This window comes from Pan paniscus, chromosome 6 (genome assembly GCF_029289425.2).
Source record: "Pan paniscus chromosome 6, NHGRI_mPanPan1-v2.0_pri, whole genome shotgun sequence".
NCBI classification, from domain to species: Eukaryota; Metazoa; Chordata; class Mammalia; order Primates; family Hominidae; genus Pan; species Pan paniscus.
This window is the reverse complement of record NC_073255.2, coordinates 161,882,634-161,902,757: the sequence shown is the minus strand read 5'-3', so window position 1 is coordinate 161,902,757 and position 20,124 is coordinate 161,882,634. Positions and strand designations below refer to the sequence as shown.

The following is a 20,124-nucleotide window of genomic DNA, read 5'->3' as shown; positions in this document are numbered from 1 at the left end:
TAAATGTAACAGACAATTATGATTCTAAGTTTCACTATATTGTAACATATATAAAATCAATTTAAAATGGCAAGATTTTTATACTTAATCACAAACACACCAAGCATTCATACAACTTACAATAAAATCTTTACAACAAAGACTTAGAAGAGAAAGTACGTTATATGGACTGAATATTAGTGGCTGTGAGTTTACTACTAATGATTTCACATGCCTATAGGTAAGTGGTAAACTGGCTTAGGATTAGAACCAAAACTTAGTTCTGTCACTTACTGTGTGACCTTGGACAAATGCCTTAAGTTATCTGCGCTTCTGTTCCTTCTCTGTAAAATAATAGTACATCGCACATAGTACTTCAGTGGAAGATGAATTCTAGGGGAAATATACAGGATGATACCTGGCATATAGCAGGCATCTAATAATTATTAGCTAATATTAAATTTGCTATAAGAAAAACTATGCTAGGACTTGATACTATTTTTAAAGTTGTTAACACTATTTTTGATAAGACAATCCCAAAGTTCAGTTTTAAGACATTACGCATTTGTTCTGCCCATAAATATAAAATAGCTGATTAATTTAACAAAGTATTTTCCCTTTGAATAATAAATGTTTAAAGAGAGCTTAGCTGGAGACTATTCTGTGAGGTTACAGAAATTAAAATTTTACATGAGTATTTTCAACTTTATAGTCAATTGGAAAGCTATTTGTTAACAAGGCTGCCAAGGCAGTCATTATCTGAGAGACCAAGATCTGAGGTAATGGGAACCACAAAGAAGTGAGTGTAACATACTAATACAATTTCCTCTGGAGGTATTTTCAGACAACTGATCTGAACAGGCATAAGAGGGAAAGTCAAGAAAATAAGAAAAAACAATGCCTTTTTTTAAAAAAAAACTCAAAAACTATGCAGAGATTTTGACACTCTTTTAATTCTGGGGTTATAAAAATTGGAATTTGGGATTCTCCAAGTAGGAAGAGGTCTATGGGAAACACTTAATGCTTTCAGTTAAGATCTTGACAGGGCTGTTCTCTAGTGTAGGGGCAAACTGGAATTTAAATAGTTCTTAAAAATTCTGAAATTATTTCAATTCATATATGGATAAAGGTGATCTTGCCTACTAGAAAATTAGATCCTCTCTGGAGGAAGAAAACATCATCTCTAGCCTCTATAACTTTTCACCAGACAGGAGCTTTAAAATAACTCATCATGTTAAAGAAATAGATAAGAAAATGGAAAACTTTGCTCAGAAACAAACTAATTAAAATAACCCATTGGAAATTTTAGAAAATAAAAAATGCAATAAATCAAATTATAAATTTAATAGCTATGTTTCATTAATGATCAGACACTACAAAAAAGATTATTAACTAGGAAACAGTTAAGTAGAAAAATAAACAGATTGAAACACAAAGTTAGAAAAATAATTTTAAAATATATAAAGAAAATGAGTTTCATAATTGAAAATATCTAATGCATATAATTGGAGTTCAGAAAGGAACAGAAAGAAACAATATTTGAAAATATATTGGGCAGATAAAACCAGACAACAACATCAAACCTGTAAAAGATATCAAAAAGCTTTAAGATCAAAGAGAATAAATAAAAAACACACATAGACACGTTGGCTGTACACTTGCTGAAAAAGAAAGAAAAACTTGAAAGAAGGTAGAGGGGCAAAAAGGACGTTACTTTAATAGGAATGACAGACAATAAGACTGAGAACTCACTTGAGCTGACATAATGTAAGTTGGAAGATGATAAAATGACAGCTTTAAAGTACTGGGGGAAGAAAAGCCAATCTTAACTCCTACAGCCAGTAAAAAAAATACCCTTAAAATTACGGTCAGATGAGGAAATTTCCAGAGAAATATCTGAGAAAAGTCATTTCAAGGAACACTGTAATAAAAGATATAATAAGGTATTTCAGGATGTAGAAGTACAGTAATGTAAAAGGGTGAATACCTTTGGAAAGTTTGGAATAGAAATGAGGATAAATCTAAATGCATATTCACCGTTCTGAATAACATCTTGTGGAGTTTGAAGTATGTTTCTGTGTATAAATAAATAAATAAATATATAAATATATAATAATAAATATAATAAAATATAATAAATATATAAACGTGTGTGTGTGTGTAGATTTGCATATATGTATACATTTATATTTGTATGTGTATATGTATATAATTAAAATATATGAAAACAGTAGCACGAAGCTCAGGACTTAGACAAATAGAATTAAAATATAAGGTTATTATATTGTCCAGAAAGTGGTAAAAATATAAATAAAAAGCGAACTGTGGGCCGGGCATGGTGGCTAATGCCTGCAATCCCAGTACTTTGGGAGGCTGAGGTGAGTGGGTCACCTGAGGTCAGGAGACCGAGACCAGCCTGGCCAGCATGGTAAAACCCGGTCTCTACTAACAATACCAAAATTAGCCAGGCATTGTGGTGGGTGCATGTAGTCCCAGCTACTCGGGAGGCTGAGGCAGGAGAAGCTCTTGAACCCAGGAGACAGAGGTTGCAGTGAGCCAAGATCACGCCACTGTACCCCAGCCTGGGCAACAGAATGAGACTCCGTCTCAAAAAAAAAAAAAAAAGAAAAAGAAAAAGAAAAAAAAGTGAACTGTGGAGACTTCTAAGAATAAGTATAATAAATATATGTGTATAATGTAAAGCTAATAGAAGAACAAAGGAATCCTTAGAAATTATGTGAGTTATTCTAAAAGAAAATAAGAAAGAAGAAAATAAATGAACAAAACCAAATAGAAAAACAGGGGAATGCTCACTTTGGCAGTACACATACTAAAAGAAAAACTGGAATGAAAAATAGGGGGGAAACTACACTAGTGGATTTAAATCCCCCATACATCAATGCTTATATTGATCATGTGAAGATTAAATTGACTATATACTTCAAATGTTTTTAAAAGATTGTCAGGCTGGATAGAAACACAAAACCAAACTACACTGTTTACAAGGGATACATACTAAGTACGAAAAGATAAAGGACAGTTAAAAGAAAAAGGATTTTTAAAAATAAGTCATGTAAAGGCTATCAAAAATAACAAGCTGACACTAATATAAGACAAACCATATTTCAAGAAAAGGTGAAAACCTAGACAAACATATGGAAGTAGAGAGTGGAATGGTGATTGCCAGAGGCTGGCGAGGTTGAGATAGATGGGGGTGGGGAGAGATGTTGATCAAAGAGTACAAATTTTCAATTAGGATAAACAAGTTCTGATGATTTATTGTATAGCATGGTGACCATAGTTAATAATAATGTATTGTATATTTCAAAATTGCTAAATATAGGGAAATTTAAATATTTCTCACCATAAAGAAATGGTGTGTGAGGTGATTTGTATGTTAATTAGCCTTGCTTGATCATTCCACAATGTATGCATGTATTAAAACATCACTCTGTACTCCATAAATATATACTATTATTATTTGTCTATTAAAAATAAAATAATTTTTAATTCAGGGAAAGAACAACACACTAAAACTCATACAACAGAAAAAAGAAAGTAATAAAACTAAAACAAAAAATCAATGAAATGGAAAACAAACATAAAATAAACAAAATAAAGAACATTACAATCATGCTCCATAAAAAGACTAACAGAATGATGAACCTCTGGTAACAACTCAAAAAAAAAAAAAAAAAAAAAAAAAAAAACAGAGGGAAAATATGGATGGAAACGAGGCAATATTACATAACCCACAAACATTAAAAAATAATATAAACTTTACATCAGTAAGCTTGAAAATGTAAAGAAATTGGAAAAATTCTTTTAAAAACTCAATTCCAAAATCTCAATAGACCTTTATCTGATAAAGTAAACAAATTCATAATTTAAAACTTAAAAAATAACCAATAGGCAGGGAGTGGTGGCCCATGCCTGTAATCCCAGTACTCTGGGAGGCCGAGACGGGTGGAGGTCAGGAGTTTGAGAACAGCCTGGCCAACATGGTGAAACCCCATCTCCAATAAAAATACAAAAATTGGCCGGGCGTGGTGGCACATGCGTGTAGTCCCAGCTTCTTGGGAGGCTGAGGCAGGAGAATCGCTTGAAGCTGAGAGGCAGAGGTTGCAGTGAGCCAAGATCATGCCACTGCACTCCAGCCTGGGTGAAAAAGAGTGAGACTCCATCTCAAAAAAAAAAAAAAAAAAAAAAAAAAAAAAAAAAAAAAAACAGTTCTTCATGAAACACATTTTATGGATTTCCACAATCACCATATCAATTAAATATTATAATGGATACTCTTTCCAGTGAAAGCAACAAAAATTTAAATATATTTCTCAATTCTAATGTCTTACTATGTTGGATTTTTATGTATGCAATTATGTCATCTGGAAATAATGACAGATTTTTCTTCTCCATTTCTAATAAGCGTAATTTTCGGCACATTCCACTGGCTTCCGGTATCATGTGGGGCTTGTTTCTAAAATTAATCCTTTTATCAGACTTTTTAAAATGTTTTAAATTTTCCGACTTTTATCTTAGATTCAGAAGGTGCATGCACAGGTTTGTTGGAAAGGTATACTGCATGATGCTGAGGTTTGGGGAATCACTGAACCTGTCACCCAGGTAATGAGCATAGTACCCAGTAAGTAGCTTCTCAGCCCTTTCCCTTCTATCTTTATTCCCCCTCTAGTAGTCCCCAGCGTCTATTATTCCCATTTTTATTTCCATGTGTACCAGTGTTTAGCTCCCACCTTTTTTTTTTTTTTTTTTTTTTTGAGACAGAGTCTTGCTCCGTCACCCAGGCTGGAGTGCAGTGGCGCAATCTCAGCTCACTGCAAGCTCCACCTTCCGGGTTCATGCCATTCTCCTGCCACAGCCTCCCGAGTAGCTGTAACTACAGGCACCCGCCACCATACCCGGCTATTTTTTGTATTTTTAGTAGAGACAGGGTTTCACCGTGTTAGCCAGGATGGTCTCGATCTCCTGACCTCGTAATCCACCCGCCTTGGCCTCCCAAAGTGCTGGGATTACAGGTGTGAGCCACCACACCCAGTCTAGCTCCCACTTATTAGTGACAACATGGTACATTTGGTTTTATGTGTCTGCATTAGTTCACTTAGGATAATGGCCTCTAGCTGCACCCACATTCCTGCAAAGGACATGATTTTGTCATATGGCTGCACAGTATTCCATGGTGTATATGAACCACATTTTCTTTATTCAGTGCACCATAGATGGGTACCTGGGTTGATTCCACATTTTTGATATTGTGACTTGTGATGAACATATGGATGCATGTGTCCTTTTGGTAGGGCGATTTATTTACCTTTGGGGATTTATGCAGTAATGGGATTGTTGGGTTGAATGGTAGTTCAACCTTTAGTTCTTTGAGAAATCTTCAAAAACAGTGGCTGAACTAACTTAACTTACATGCCCACCAACAGTGTCTTCTTTTCTCCACAGTCTCACCAACATCTGCTATTTTTTGGCCTTTTAAACAAATCCATCCTGACTGCCACGAGATGGTATCTCATTTTGATTTTGATTTTGATTTATCTGATGGTTAATGATGATGAACATTTTTTCATGTTTGTTGGCATTTGTATGTCCCCTTATGAGAAATGTCTGTTCATGTCCTTTGCTCACTTTTTAATGGGGTTACTTGCTTATTGTTCATTGATTTGTTGAAGTTCCTTATAGATTCTAGATATTAAACCTTTGTTGGACACATAGTTTGAGAATACATCTGTTAACTTCCTTGATAGTTTCTCTTGCAATGCAGAATCTCTTTAGTTTAATTGGGTCTCACTTATCAATTTTTATTTTTATTACAAATGCTTTTGGAGACTTAGCCATAAATTTTTTTTTTACCCTTTATTTTAAGTTCAAGGATACATGCACAGGTTTATTACATAGGTAAACTTGTGTCATGGGGGTTTGTTGTACAGATTATTTCATCACACAGGTATTAAGCCTTGTACCCATTAGTTATTTCTCCTGGTCCTCTCTCTGCTCCCAACCTCCACCCTCCAAAAGGCCCCAGTATGTGTTGTTCCCCTCTATGTGTTAATATGTTCTCATCATTTACCTGCACTTATAAGTGAGAACATGTTGTATTTGGTTTTCCATTTCCTGTGTTAGTTTTCTAAAGATAATGGCCTCCAGCTCCATCCATGCCCCTGCAAAGGACATGATCCTGTTCTTTTTCTGACTTAGTCATAAATTCTTTGCCAAGGCCAATACTGAGAAGGGCATTTTCTAGGTTTTCTTCTAGGATTTTTATAGTTTGACGTCTTACATTTAAGTCTCTAATCCACCTCTAGGTAATTTTTGTATATAGTAATAAGTAGGCATCCAGTTTCATTCTTTTAATGTTAATCACAGACAGTCTTAAGTGAGGCTGCTCAGAAAACATGTGTCTCCTGAAGTTAGGTGGGGCATGATTGACTGGAAAATCTAATGGGCAGAGACACCAGACAGCTGTGCCAGTGGTGCAAAATGAGCAAAAGAGAGGTTACTGCCATGCTAGGCATTACTTACATCCTGTGCTTGCTTGTGGTAAAAAAAGGCATGAGTGTTTCCAATGGACTTGTAGTGGAACATGTGAGAGAAAACTCAACAGAAGCCATTGTAGATGCTCTATAGGGAAAATAATGATAATAAATACCTACACCATGGTTCTATGGAATGGATAGATCAGATGATCTGATAGGTATTTAGATAGAAAGTTTCCTCTCAGCATATCAATGAAATTAGTTCTACTTATTATCATCCCCATTTTCAGATAGAGAAAATGAAGCAAGGGATATTAAATAACTTGTGCAAGGTCACACAACTAGTAAGCAGTAGAATCAGGATTTGAACTCCAGCACCCCAGTTCAGTTATCTTAAACACCACGCTATGCTGGATACACAGAGAAAGTTTAAGTAAAGCAGACCACCAGAAAACCAGGAAGTGGGTAGTAGGAAGGTAGAAGGCCTGGCAGAGAAAACTGCATTACCTGCATGACGAGAATCTATGAAAGTGCACATGAAAGGAAGAGCTTTAAACATCTACTAGGCTCTGAAACAGAAAGCTAACTCAGCCAAAGAGTCATTCCCCCCACCCCCCATTTTTATCCCTTCTGTCATTTCCAGTTTGACCCTAGAGGATCTTGGAATAAAATATTAGCCTCTTTAGCTTTTCTTTATTCACCCACATGCTTTGAAAAAGAAAAAACAGGATTAGTTTTTAAAACAGCTTAACTCATATTTGTCAGATTATTCTCTTATTCTGACTAAGAAGGATTCGCATTACTACTTGCAGTTTATAATAATTTGCAAATTTCTAGACTCTCTGGGTGTGTGCCCTCAGTTACAAAAAGGATTATACTTGGAAACTCAGGATGAATGAGAAAGAGACCATGAATTTGTGGTTCTGTTTTCCTCCTCACAGTTTTTTCTTTGCCAGACAAATTAAATAAACAACCTGAGTTTCAATTCTAAAAATAAAAAGCATGCATTTACAGTTGCCCAAATATGTTTTCATTTTCACACATAAAAAGAAATACTATAAGGATTTAATTATAACAAGACTTTGACATTTGTGGCATAAGTATGATAGGTTAGTTCTCTACACAAAGAAATAAACTAGGACCCAACAGGCCAGCCTGAATGCTGTCCAGCAGCTGTCATGCTGCAAATTTGTCATATGGATTTCATAATAGTAGAAATTAGCTGGCAACTCTTAACCCATCAGGTGAAAATGCTGCCATTCCTTTTAGAATTTTGTAGTACAGAAGAGAAATACTGGGGAAATTAATGCAGTCTTATGGAGGTGATAATTGTTAAAGAAAATAAAAGGATTAATAGCAGCCTGTAGTGTGAAATGTGCAATTTACTGCAAGAATCCATGAATGAGGACCTAAAACACTACTTTCAAAGGGATAATACTGAAGGCACTCAACAGCTGCCTTCACTTCATTCTACAGATATTTTAAACTTCAAAGTTTGGCTAGTACAAGTGTTAGGCAGACAAAGACTGGCAGGATCATGTTGGTAAATGATGCACAATAAGGTAGTTACTAAAATTAAGAGCAATGACATTAACTAACAAGGGTTTTTCCAAAGGAAGCATTTTCCAAATTCTTCTTGGAATGTCAGCCAAAATATCTTGTTACCTGAAATCTTCTAACTCTGAATATTAACTATTTAATCTAAAATTTCTTACAGAAAGAGAATATTTTTAAAAGATGCATTTTCATCTTTCTCCTGCCTCTGAGAATAGCTCTAAAAGGAGATAATAAACCCTATTTAAAATACAATTTGTTCCTCTAACATTTGGGGTTTAATAGATAAATTCTATTTATGGATTGATAAAATAGAAACAAAGCAATGGAACTCATCTGTCAATACCTAGCTCTCTTGTTCTCTCTTGTTTTTATATACCATAATGAACAGTGACTTTAGCCTGGAACACTCTTTGATTTGAATCTCAGTTTAGACATTCCTTTCTCTAGAAATAGTTTCTTGATTCTTCCAAACATTAGAAATTTATGAGATAATTTTTGGCTGTTATTTTGTTTTTATTTGTCCATAAAATAAATTGGGACTACTGTTGCCCCAATTATTTTTTAACTTTTAAGTTCAGGAGTACATGTGCAGGTCTGTTACATAGGTAAACATGTGTCATGGGGATCTGTTCTGCAGATTATTTCATCACCGAGGTATTAAACCTAGTGCCCACTAGTTATTTTTCATGATCCTCCTCTCCTCCCACCTTCCACCCTCCAATAGGCCCCCTTGTGTCCAGGAGTTCTTACCATTTAGCTCCCATTTATAAGTGAGAATATGAAGTATTTGGTTTTCTGTTCCTGCATTAGTTTGCTAAGGATAGAATTTTTTATGCTTCCAAAAATGTAGGATTTGTGTAATAATATATTAGAAGAACATAAATGTTTAATATTCTTAATGTGCTTTCATAATATCCTATATTTCTTCTCTCATAGTACTTAGCACACACTGTATTGGATGCATTTATTTAATTTTTCCCTTTTCTAATCTTATAAATGCTGAGAAAGCAAAGAACACTGATATACAGTAAGCTCTCCATAAATACATGGAATGAAATGATAGATAAATTCGAATTGAGTATTTATAAAAATTCACATAGTAAAGTTCTGACTCAGAATAAAATTAAGATTTTGGACAGCATTATAAAAATAAAAGCCAACCAAAGCACCAAAAATCAGAGAAAGATGGCTCACAGAAATAAAGCATTTAGAAGATGCTTTTAAAATGTGGAAAATAGCAATGAATGTTAACAATAGACGAAGAACATTCAGAAAGTAAAGTCATAAGCAATATGCAAACTGTGCTAGTTATTTTGTCATAATTTTTTAAAATATTAAATGAAGCCATTCATGTTGTAAAGGAAGTCAAAAACAGAAATACAGGAATCCAGAACAAGGATAGTGAGTGAAACAACAGAAGAAATAAAATGTGATCTGTTAGAACTTGGGACAGAAGTAGAAAGAAAGAAAAAAAATGCAAAAATGAAGACAAAATTTGAAGGAATGCAAAGGAGAGCAGAAACATATAAAAAGATATAGTAGGGGGCACAGAGTGTAAAAGTTTAAGTGTCAAGCGTGAAGAATGGAGACGCAGACACAAATAGGAACTGTAATAAATATAGAAGACAGGCAAAATAATAATGGGAGTCTTGAACAAATGAATAAATATTTATATAATTCTAGAAAAATTTTATTAAGTACACATACTAGAAGAACACACTGTCAGCTACAGAAGTGACCCAGAATGATTAATACTGAGCTACAATCTAGTTAAGTTATTAGACTTTAACAATACAGAAACAAATAGGAGGAAAAAATAAGGTAGGATTCAAATTTCTCTGCAGCTATAGAAAATACCAGAATAGTATTGAGCAATATCTAAAAGATAATTAAAAGAGAAAGCATAAGCTCAGGCTTTATTAAAACCAGGATATAAAGTATGAAGCCACATTTTGTAGGACAAGCTGCCCTACAAATGTAATGTACAATAATTCTAGAAATATTGTCTCTACAAACTTTCTTGAGGATCTACGTAGGGAATTGCCAAAGAAATCATGAAAAAAAAAAGTCAGTGAGACAGAAATAACCTAATTACAGAAATTCGACTAAAATAAAAATGGAAATTAAAGTGGTTTGAACCACACAATTTCAATTTCCATTGTTTCTTCTTTCCTCCTGCACATTTTCATCTGGAGTTTTTTTTCTGCTTGAAGACCCTTTAGTGTTTCCTTTAGTGCTGTGTTACTGATTACAAATGTTCACAGTTATTGTTCATCCAAAAATTTATATATTTCATTTTCATTCTCAGTGAAATTTTTCACTCAATAAAGTATTTTGATTGGCATTCTTTTCCTGGCAAGAAGTTACTTGCCAGTGATCATTGCTGCTTTTAAGTTCATCTGTCTTCTTTAAATTCAGCTGCTTTTAACATTTTCTTGTATTTCTCTTAAATTTGCATTACCTCTCTTCTCTCTCTAAATAATTCCACTTACATATCTTAAACTCTTATTTTCTGTTTTGAAGTGCCCATGCTCATTCTGGGTATCTTCTTCTAACCAGTGTATTATTAATAATTAATAAATGCTACTCTCAACAGTACCTAATGTGCTGCTAAACTTTTATCATTTCCAAATTTGACTATGATACTTTAGTCCTAAAATTTCAATATTTTATAGTTTTCAGTTCTCTGCCAGATTTTCTAGTTTATATTATGTGTCCTTTAGCAGAGTAAAATTGTTATTTTAGGGGTTTTGATAGATCCAGTATCTGGAGCCCTGTGAATCTTTTCTGATGCTTGTTTCTGCTAGATTTTGTTCAGTTAGTCTTTCCCCTTTATATGCCTGGATATCTTGGATACTCTTATGTTCCAGACATTGTATTTGCAAAACTGGCTGCATAAATAATTTTACTTGACCTAAGATGGAGTCACTTTCCTCTAGAGATGATCTATCTTTTGTTTCTGCTGGAGCAATATAAACATGGGATTTCCTTTATCTACTTTCAGAAACCGAAATGTCCCAAAGCTGACTCGAGAGTTTGCAAGGGTGTTTATCTATCCAGTTGACCTTTACTTTTGGGTTGCAGCTTCTTGGAAGCCCTCCTCAAAGCTACAGCCAAACTCCCCTTGCGCGCAGATTTCTGCTCTAGTGATCTGTAATAGAATTAGAGTTGGATTCTTTTCTGATGCACTTCACAACTAATAACTACAAGCAGAGATTCAATTATAAAAATAAAGAAACTATTGAAGTACTGAAGGAAACTACGGAGAACTTTTATATAAACTTAGAGTGGAAAAAGATGATCTAACCATGACTTGAGATTCAGAACTCTCACAGAAAAGACGGATAATTTTCACCACATAGGAATTTGCCCAACTCATAAGTATTTGAGGGTACAAACCCATGGCTAGGCTCAACTTTTTAAAAGTCTTATCTGAGATTCTTCATCGAACAGAGTTCTGTCAAAGCCAATTTAAAAAGCCTAAGTGAAAAATAACTATTCTTGCTGCACTTCATGCAAATAATCAGGCCAAGTACAGTAAGAATAAGTTTATTTTATAAATAAATCAGTTCTATTATGAAAAAAAATTTTCACCACATAAGAAACTTTAAGAAAAACCTTTTTGCACATCAAGAAATACCATAAATAAATTCAAAGAGCAACCCAGAAAAAATATTTATGATTCTGTCACAGACAAACATGGACTCTTGTTAGAATATATAAATCTCTAAAAATAAGAAAAAATGAAAAATGGGCAAAGGTTATGGAAATAAAAAAAAATGCAAGCAGTCTTTAAACATAAACAGATGCTCTAACTAATAATGAAAAAACAGGAATTAAGCCTACTCTGAGGTGCCATTTTATCTTACCACACTGGCAAAAACTGAAAAGTTCAAGAAAACACTCCATCAGTGAGGCTATGGGAAAACAGGTATCCTCATATATTGATGATTGGAATAGACACTGGTGTGATTCTAATGAACAAAAATTTGTCAGTAACTATCAAAATTGCAGAAATATTTCACACAACAATCCAACATATGACATATTTCTCACATATACTTGCATAGGTGAAAAATGATATATAGGTTGAGTATCTTGAATAAAAAAAAATCTGAAATGGTTAAAATCCTACATTTTTTGAATGCCTATGTGGAGACTGAAAGTTTGCTGTTGTCTGTTGTTGCTGTTGTTCAACAGCAAGTGTTCTGATGATGCTACTGCACTGCTTTGTTACCCTGAACACATCATTTTTTCACTATATGAAGGCTATGTCACATATTTTACTGTTATGTACTTATGTGGGAATAAGAGTAAAACAATGATTACTTATTGGCAGCATATAAATTCAGAGTCAGGAATGATGGCAACCACAGATTGTTCACAAATGTGGCTGAGACAGTGACATCTTTGCTTTCTGATGGTTCAGGATACACAAACTTTGTTTCATGCACAAAATTATTTAAAATGTTGTATAAGATTACCTTCAGGCTATGTATAGAAGGTGTATATGAAACATAAATGAATTTGTGTATAGACTTGGGTTCCTCAAGATATTTCATTAGGCATATGCAAATTTCCAAAATACAAAATACAAAACACTTCTGGTCCCAAGCATTTCAGATAAGGTATACTCAACCTGTGTATGCACAAGCTTATTCATTGCAGTATATTGTCTAATAGCAAAAGTTTACATTTGTAATATTGAAATATGCACCTGTATGAGACAGATCAAGTAAATTATGGTTACTTTATGTGAACTCGGATCATTGTTTTTACTTTCATAGATATACCACAAGCCTAACATTTTTATTTATATATATATATAATTATTGTATATAAAATTAAATGCTTAGTAACAATATACACTAAAATTAAAACACTAGCATAAATTAACACAAACTCTATAAGTAAGAAAACAAAAACTTTTGGAAGAACTCCACTTTGACTTTGTGTATTTCTGTACAAACAGGAAGAAAAAAGGGCTTTGTCAAGAAAAGGAGAGAATGAGAAAGAGGTTCTATTGGAATATATCATCCAACAATGTGTGTTAGGCGAGCATATGAGTGGTGTGGTGTATTTTATAAGCCTTTCAATAATAGAAAATAATTGTATTCCTTTCAGAATTAAATGACAAATTTGGTGGAAATAAAATTCTTAGATCAAAATATTTTTCCTTCAGACTTCCAAAGAAAATGCCTCTGCTACACCCAAGACTAGACCAGGTTATATACATATACTTACACACACACACACACACACACACACACACTCACAAACACGCCCCTTGCATTTCACCTTTTGTTTCAATATCATATATATAATTATTTCACTATGGAGTGTCTTCTCCCCCATCCTGCAAATTCCATGATAATAAAGACTGTGCCTATTTTATTTGCCTCTTTTTCATGTAGGTCTGTGTCAGATACAGATGAAGTGAACAGTGAATGAATAAATTAGCAAATGGACAAATTCAAAGAAATCCACAAAAAGCCTATGTGTTTTTCTTTATTTTCTTCTGCTATTTATAATTAAAGCAAAAGTATCTAAGGAAAGGTACATTTTGCTCTGTAGTGAATACGCTATATAGTCTAAGCATATGCTTAAAGGATTTTTTAATCCTATTTTGAATTTAGCACAAATCTGGGTATTCATGAAGTGTTTTACAGTCTGTTTTTTGTTTGATTTTGGTGTGTTGTTGTTGTTGTTGTTGTTGTTGCTGTTTTTGAGACAAGGTCTTGCCATGTCACCCAAGCTGGAGTGCAGTGACACAATCACGGCTCACTGCAACCTCGACCCCCTGGACTCAGGAGATCCTCCTCCCTTAGCCTCCCAAGTAGCTGGGACCACAGGCAGACATCACTATGCCCAGCTAATTACCCTGTCTCTACAGTCTGTATTATAGAACTTTTTAAAAAATTTGGAATAATTTGGATTCCAAGTGTAATTATGTCCATTATCAATGCCAGATCTTGGGCAAAAGTGTAAATAACAATAATAGCTAACACAAAGTGCTCCGTTTTGTGTCAGATACCTTTCCAGGAGCTTTATTGAAAATACAAATTAATTCCAAATTAATTCTGTGATGTTAATTTTATATCGATGAGGCATCTGAAACAAGCAGAGATTAAGAAAGTTGTCCAAAGGAAGGAAGCCATGTGGGAGAGAAGAGACTCTTTTTTTTTCAATGTTCAGTTTCCTTTAATGACCCCCGTCTCCCTGAAGGGGCAGGTGCAAGCAGGTAGGCGTTGGCAAGAGACGTTCACTTGAAGATCTTGCCCCGATTGAAGGCTTGGCCAACATGCTGGAAGGCCCCCTCCCAGGAAAAGTACTCTCGAACCAGCATCTACGTCTCCTCACTGCCAGTATCCAGTTTCTGCCATGTGTATGATTCATAGTCCACCTGCCAATTTGGACTCAGCAGAAAGGCAAGCTCCTGGCCTCAGAAGACCCAGGCTCTAGAAATGGAGCTGCTACTGTTGGTTCCAAAGAGGATGACACTGGTGAAGGCATTCTTCCTCAACTTGTCCAGTCGCTGGAACATTCCAGTGATGAGATTGCAGCTCATGGAGATCTGAGTGAGTTCTTCAGGGATGCGATACTCTGAGTATCACAGGGACCAGCCATCCTCATCAAAGTGCCCCCAGAAATATGGCAGTGCCACAAGGAGTGTGTCCTTGTCGGAGTCCTTGCCGTTTAAATTCATCCAACACAGCCGGGTGCGGCGGCTCACACCTGTAATCCCAGCACTTTGGGAGGCCAAGGCTGGTGAATCACAAGGTCAGGAGTTCGAGACCAGCCTGACCAATATGGTGAAACCCCGTCTCTACTAAAAATACAAAACATTCGCTGGGCGTAGTGGCGGGCAACTGTAATCCCAGCTACTCAGGAGGCTGAGGCAGGAGAATCGCTTGAACCGGGGAGGTGGAGGTTGCCTTGAGCCGAGATCACACCACTCACTGTACTCCAGCCCGGGTGACAGAGTGAGACTCCGCCTCAATCAATCAATCAATCAATATAAAATAAAAATTCACCCAACACAAAGGTACTCTTGGGCAGGTGATCGGAGGGATCCTTGGCCTTAGGCTCAGCGGCCAGCACCTGCTTACATTCATCCATCTCCTCCTCTGGAGCAGGGGCAGCTGCCTTTTTCTCCTCCTTCCACTCAGCCTGGGGCTCTGCTGCTCTTCCTGTGAACCCTGCTTTTTCCGCGGGGTGTCCTTTTTAGGTTGGCTCTCGGCAAACTTTTTAGCATCAAACTGGGCCATCTTCTCACACAGTTTCACTTCCCCCAAGACAGCCCAGAACTGAGACTGGTTAATGCAGGTGAGGAACCAGCGGTTATAATATATATAATAAATATATTATATATTATATTACTTTAATATTTTACAATATATTACAAAATATTTTACATATTATATATAATATATAAATTATATATAGATATAATAACGTATATTTTATATATAAATTATATATAGATATATAACATATATTTTATATATAAATTATATATTATAATAATGATATATATTATAAATACAATAAAATATATTACAAAATTGGGAAAGGCTTGGTGGAAAGAAGGTTCTATGACCTGCTTATAGAGCCACAACAGGGTGCAGACGACTCTGATAACAGCCAGTCACTCATTCGCCCACCAGAAAAGTCCTCTTCAAGTAAGCGTCCAGCAGCCCCAGAATTCGCCTCACTTCCTCCTTTGCATTCTGAATGGCCTGCTTGTTGTGGTGCATGATGCCCATGATGCGGAACACCCAGGCACTGGCTGGGGGCACTCTACCACTATCAGCAAAGCTCACCCATTGCGCCACCTAGGCTGCTGCTTCGGGTGTACTTCCCCGCAGCTCCTCATTGCTCACATATGGCATTGCTGTCAAACACACAGAACCCACCGTCACCCTCAAATGCTGGAAACTTGCCGGCAGGAAATTTGCGGAGAAATTCAGGCGTGCAGTTGATTTGGCCAAAGTGCAAGTGGGGTGGTGCGGACAGCACATGAACCTGAGCCCCGCTGTACTGAGCAGCAATGAGGGCCTTGAAAGCCCTCCAGTTTTCAGGATATGTGTACAGGGTCCCCGTCGCCATGGTGCTTCCGCAAAGAAAGGGGCGAGAAGAGATTCTTTTTGATGTTTAAGATACATACCATCTATATGTATTTAAAATATATATTCATATGCATAGAAAAGGCATGTAAAAGAAGCTCAGCAGAGGCTACTTCCCGAGAGGACTGCAGGACTTAGAATTTACAGTGAGAGGAGAATTAATATTTTACTATAAATGTTTATCTTTGTACTGTTTGAAAGGTTTACTATGTGCGTATGTCATATTGTCAGTTGAAAGAAGAGACAGAGCAAATCCTACCTACCCTGAAATGTGTGTTTTGTTCCACTTGGCAAGGAATGCCAAATAAAGGGAAGAAAGCCAAGGCCTAAATTGTCAATATCACAGTCTTTTTTTTTTTTTTTTTTTTTTAGAAATCTCAGGTTTTTATTTGTAATCCTTCTAGAGTAAAGAAACATATTGGGGCAATATTAGCAATTCGTAAATCACCATCCAAACCCACCATGAACAGATAGAGCAAACTGACTCAGTGAAAGAGAAATGACTGGAAGCAAAATGGAGTCAAAGTTCATGTCTTTAGGGCAGATACATTTTACCCAGTAATATTTCTCTTCCCAAGTCCCCTGAGTCGGTCCCAACTTTTTTTCTTTTTTTTTCTTTTTTATTGATCATTCTTGGGTGTTTCTCGCAGAGGGGGATTTGGCAGGGTCACAGGACAATAGTGGAGGGAAGGTCAGCAGATAAACAAGTGAACAAAGTTCTCTGGTTTTCCTAGGCAGAGGACCCTGCGGCCTTCCGCAGTGTTTGTGTCCCTGGGTACTTGAGATTAGGGAGTGGTGATGACTCTTAACGAACATGCTGCCTTCAAGCATCTGTTTAACAAAGCACATCTTGCACCGCCCTTAATCCATTCAACCCTGAGTGGATACAGCACATGTTTCAGAGAGCACAGGGTTGCGGGTAAGGTCACAGATCAACAGGATCCCAAGGCAGAAGAATTTTTCTTAGTACAGAACAAAATGAAAAGTCTCCCATGTCTACCTCTTTCTACACAGACACAGCAACCATCCGATTTCTCAATCTTTTCCCCACCTTTCCCCCCTTTCTATTCCACAAAACCGCCATTGTCTTCATGGCCCGTTCTCAATGAGCTGTTGAGTACACCTCCCAGATGGGGTGGTGGCCGGGCAGAGGAGCTCCTCACTTCCCAGTAGGGGCGGCCGGGCAGAAGCGCCCCTCACCTCCCGGACGGGGCGGCTGGCCGGGCGGGGGGCTGACCCCCCCCACCTCCCTCCCGGACGGGGCGGCTGGCCGGGCGGGGGGCTGACCCCCCACCTCCCTCCCGGACAGGGCGGCTGGCTGGGCAGAGGGGCTCCTCACTTCCCAGTAGGGGCGGCCGGGCAGAGGCACCCCTCACTTCCCCAACGGGGCGGCTGGCCCAGCGGGGGGCTGACCCCCCCACCTCCCTCCCGGACGGGGCGGCTGGCCGGGCAGAGGGGCTCCTCACTTCCCGGTAGGGGTGGCCGGGCAGAGGCGCCCCTCACCTCCCGGACAGGGCGGCTGGCCGGGCGGGGGGCTGATCCCCCCACCTCCCTCCCGGATGGGGCGGCTGGCCGGGCGGGGGGCTGACCCCCCCACCTCCCTCCCGGACAGAGCGGCTGGCCGGGCAGAGGGGCTCCTCACTTCCCAGAAGGGGCGGCCGGGCAGAGGCGCCCCTCACCTCCCGGACGGGGCGGCTGGCCAGGCGGGGGGCTAACCCCCCTACCTCCCTCCTGGACGGGGCGGCTGGCCGGGCCGGGGGCTGACCCCCCCACCTCCCTCCCAGACAGAGCGGCTGGCCGGGCAGAGGGGCTCCTCACTTCCCAGTAGGGGCGGCCGGGCAGAGGCGCCCCCCCACCTCCCTCCCGGATGGGGTGGCTGGCCGGGAGGGGGGCTGACCCCCCCACCTCCCTCCCGGACGGGGCGGCTGGCCGGGCAGAGGGGCTCCTCACTTCCCAGTAGGTGCGGCCGGGCAGAGGCACCCCTCGCCTCCCGGACGGGGCGGCTGGCCAGGCGGGGGGCTGACCCCCCCCACCTCCCTCCCGGACGAGGCGGCTGGCCGGGTAGAGGGGCTCCTCACTTCCCGGTAGGGGCGGCCGGGCAGAGGCGCCCCTCACCTCCCGGACGGGGCGGCTGGCTGGGCGGGGGGCTGACCCCCCCACCTCCCTCCCGGACGAGGAGGGAGGATGCTCCTCAATTCTCAGACGGGGTGGCTGCCGGGCGGAGGGGCTCCTCACTTCTCAGACGGGGCGGTTGCCAGGCAGAGGGTCTCCTCACTTCTCAGACAGGGCGGCCGGGCAGAGACACTCCTCACATCTCGGACGGGGCGGCAGGGCAGAGGTGCTCCCCACATCTCAGACGATGGGCGGCCGGGCAGAGACGCTCCTCACTTCCCAGATGTGATGGCGGCCGGGAAGAGGCGCTCCTCACTTCCTAGATGGGATGGCGGCCGGGCAGAGACGCTCCTCACTTTCCAGACTGGGCAGCCAGGCAGAGGGGCTCCTCACATCCCAGACGATGGGCGGTCAGGCGGAGACGCTCCTCACTTCCCAGACGGGGTGGCTGCCAGGCAGAGGCTGCAATCTCAGCACTTAGGGAGGCCAAGGCAGGCGGCTGGGAGGTGGTTGTAGCGAGCCGAGATCACGCCACTGCACTCCAGCCTGGGCGCCATTGAGCACTGAGTTAACGAGACTCCGTCTGCAATCCCGGCACCTCGGGAGGCCGAGGCTGGCGGATCACTCGCGGTTAGGAGCTGGAGACCAGCCCAGCCGACACATCGAAACCCCGTCTCCACCAAAAAAATACGAAAACCAGTCAGGCGTGGCGGCGCACGCCTGCAATCGCAGGCACTCGGCAGGCTGAGGCAGGAGAATCGGGCAGGGAGGTTGCAGTGAGCTGAGATGGCAGCAGTACCGTCCAGCTTCGGCTCGGCATCAGAGGGAGACCGTGGAAAGAGGGGAGAGGGGAGAGGGGAGAGGGGAGAGGGGGGAGGGGAGAGGGGAGAGGGGAGAGGGAGCTCTATCTACCACACAGTCCTTCTCTGAATCAATATCACAGTCTTGCACATGGCTAGCCCTGTTTAGCAAAGAAAGTATTTCGGATAATTTATAAACATCAAAATACGTATTTTATAAATTTTATGTCTATGCCTTTGGAGAAAAATATATTACAAAACAAAGCGTAGCTTGTATCATTTTATTTGAATTATTTTACATATTGATTTACTTTAGAAAGCAATTGTGAAATGTGCTTCTACTGTAATATACGACTGTGTGCTGGTCACTTTATTAATAGAATAATTGCATTGTGCTTTTTTTTTCCACATGTACTGCTACTCAAAAGTATTTCTTTGAAAACAGCACTGACTTTTTGATCCCCATAATTCAAGTCTTGTAATCATTCAACATCAAATAGGGAGCAAATCTCATCATTTTCAAAGCTACTCTGAGGTGGTATTATGAGATCTCATTCTAAGATACTGTTTCACTTGTCAGAAAAACTCCTGTAAGAAAGAATTAGTCTATTTGTCTATTTCAAAAGGAGTTTTTTAAAAAAGGTGAAATCTGAAAAACAAAATAAAAAACGACGTAAGACGAGACTTGTAGTAGGATGAGCCACTGTTATTTTGCCTTCTGCTCAATCCAACTCACAAAAGAAATACTTGTTTGGCAAATGAGTAAATGGTGGTATTACTTACTGAAGTTGACTATACAACGTACTCAAACAAGGATAGTTTGAGAATAAAAGGATGTATTATCCACTATCCTCAGCAATCTAACACAGAAGCAGAAAACCAAACACCGCATGTTCTCACTTGTACGTGGGAGCTGAACAATGAGAACACATGGACACAGGGAGGGGAACATCACACACTGGGGCCTGTGGGAGGTGGGCAGGGGGAAGGAGAGCATTAGAAAAAGTAGCTAATGCATGCTGGGCTTAATACCTAGGTGATGGGTTGATATGTGCG

The 20,124-nt window shown here is 39.3% G+C and overlaps 1 pseudogene; it reads right to left on the bottom strand.

Moving 5' to 3' along the window:
• Positions 1–14,282: 14,282 nt before the first annotated feature.
• On the bottom strand, positions 14,283–17,885 carry LOC100983295 (elongation factor 1-gamma-like; annotated as a pseudogene).
• Between the last annotated feature and the right edge of the window lie 2,239 nt (positions 17,886–20,124).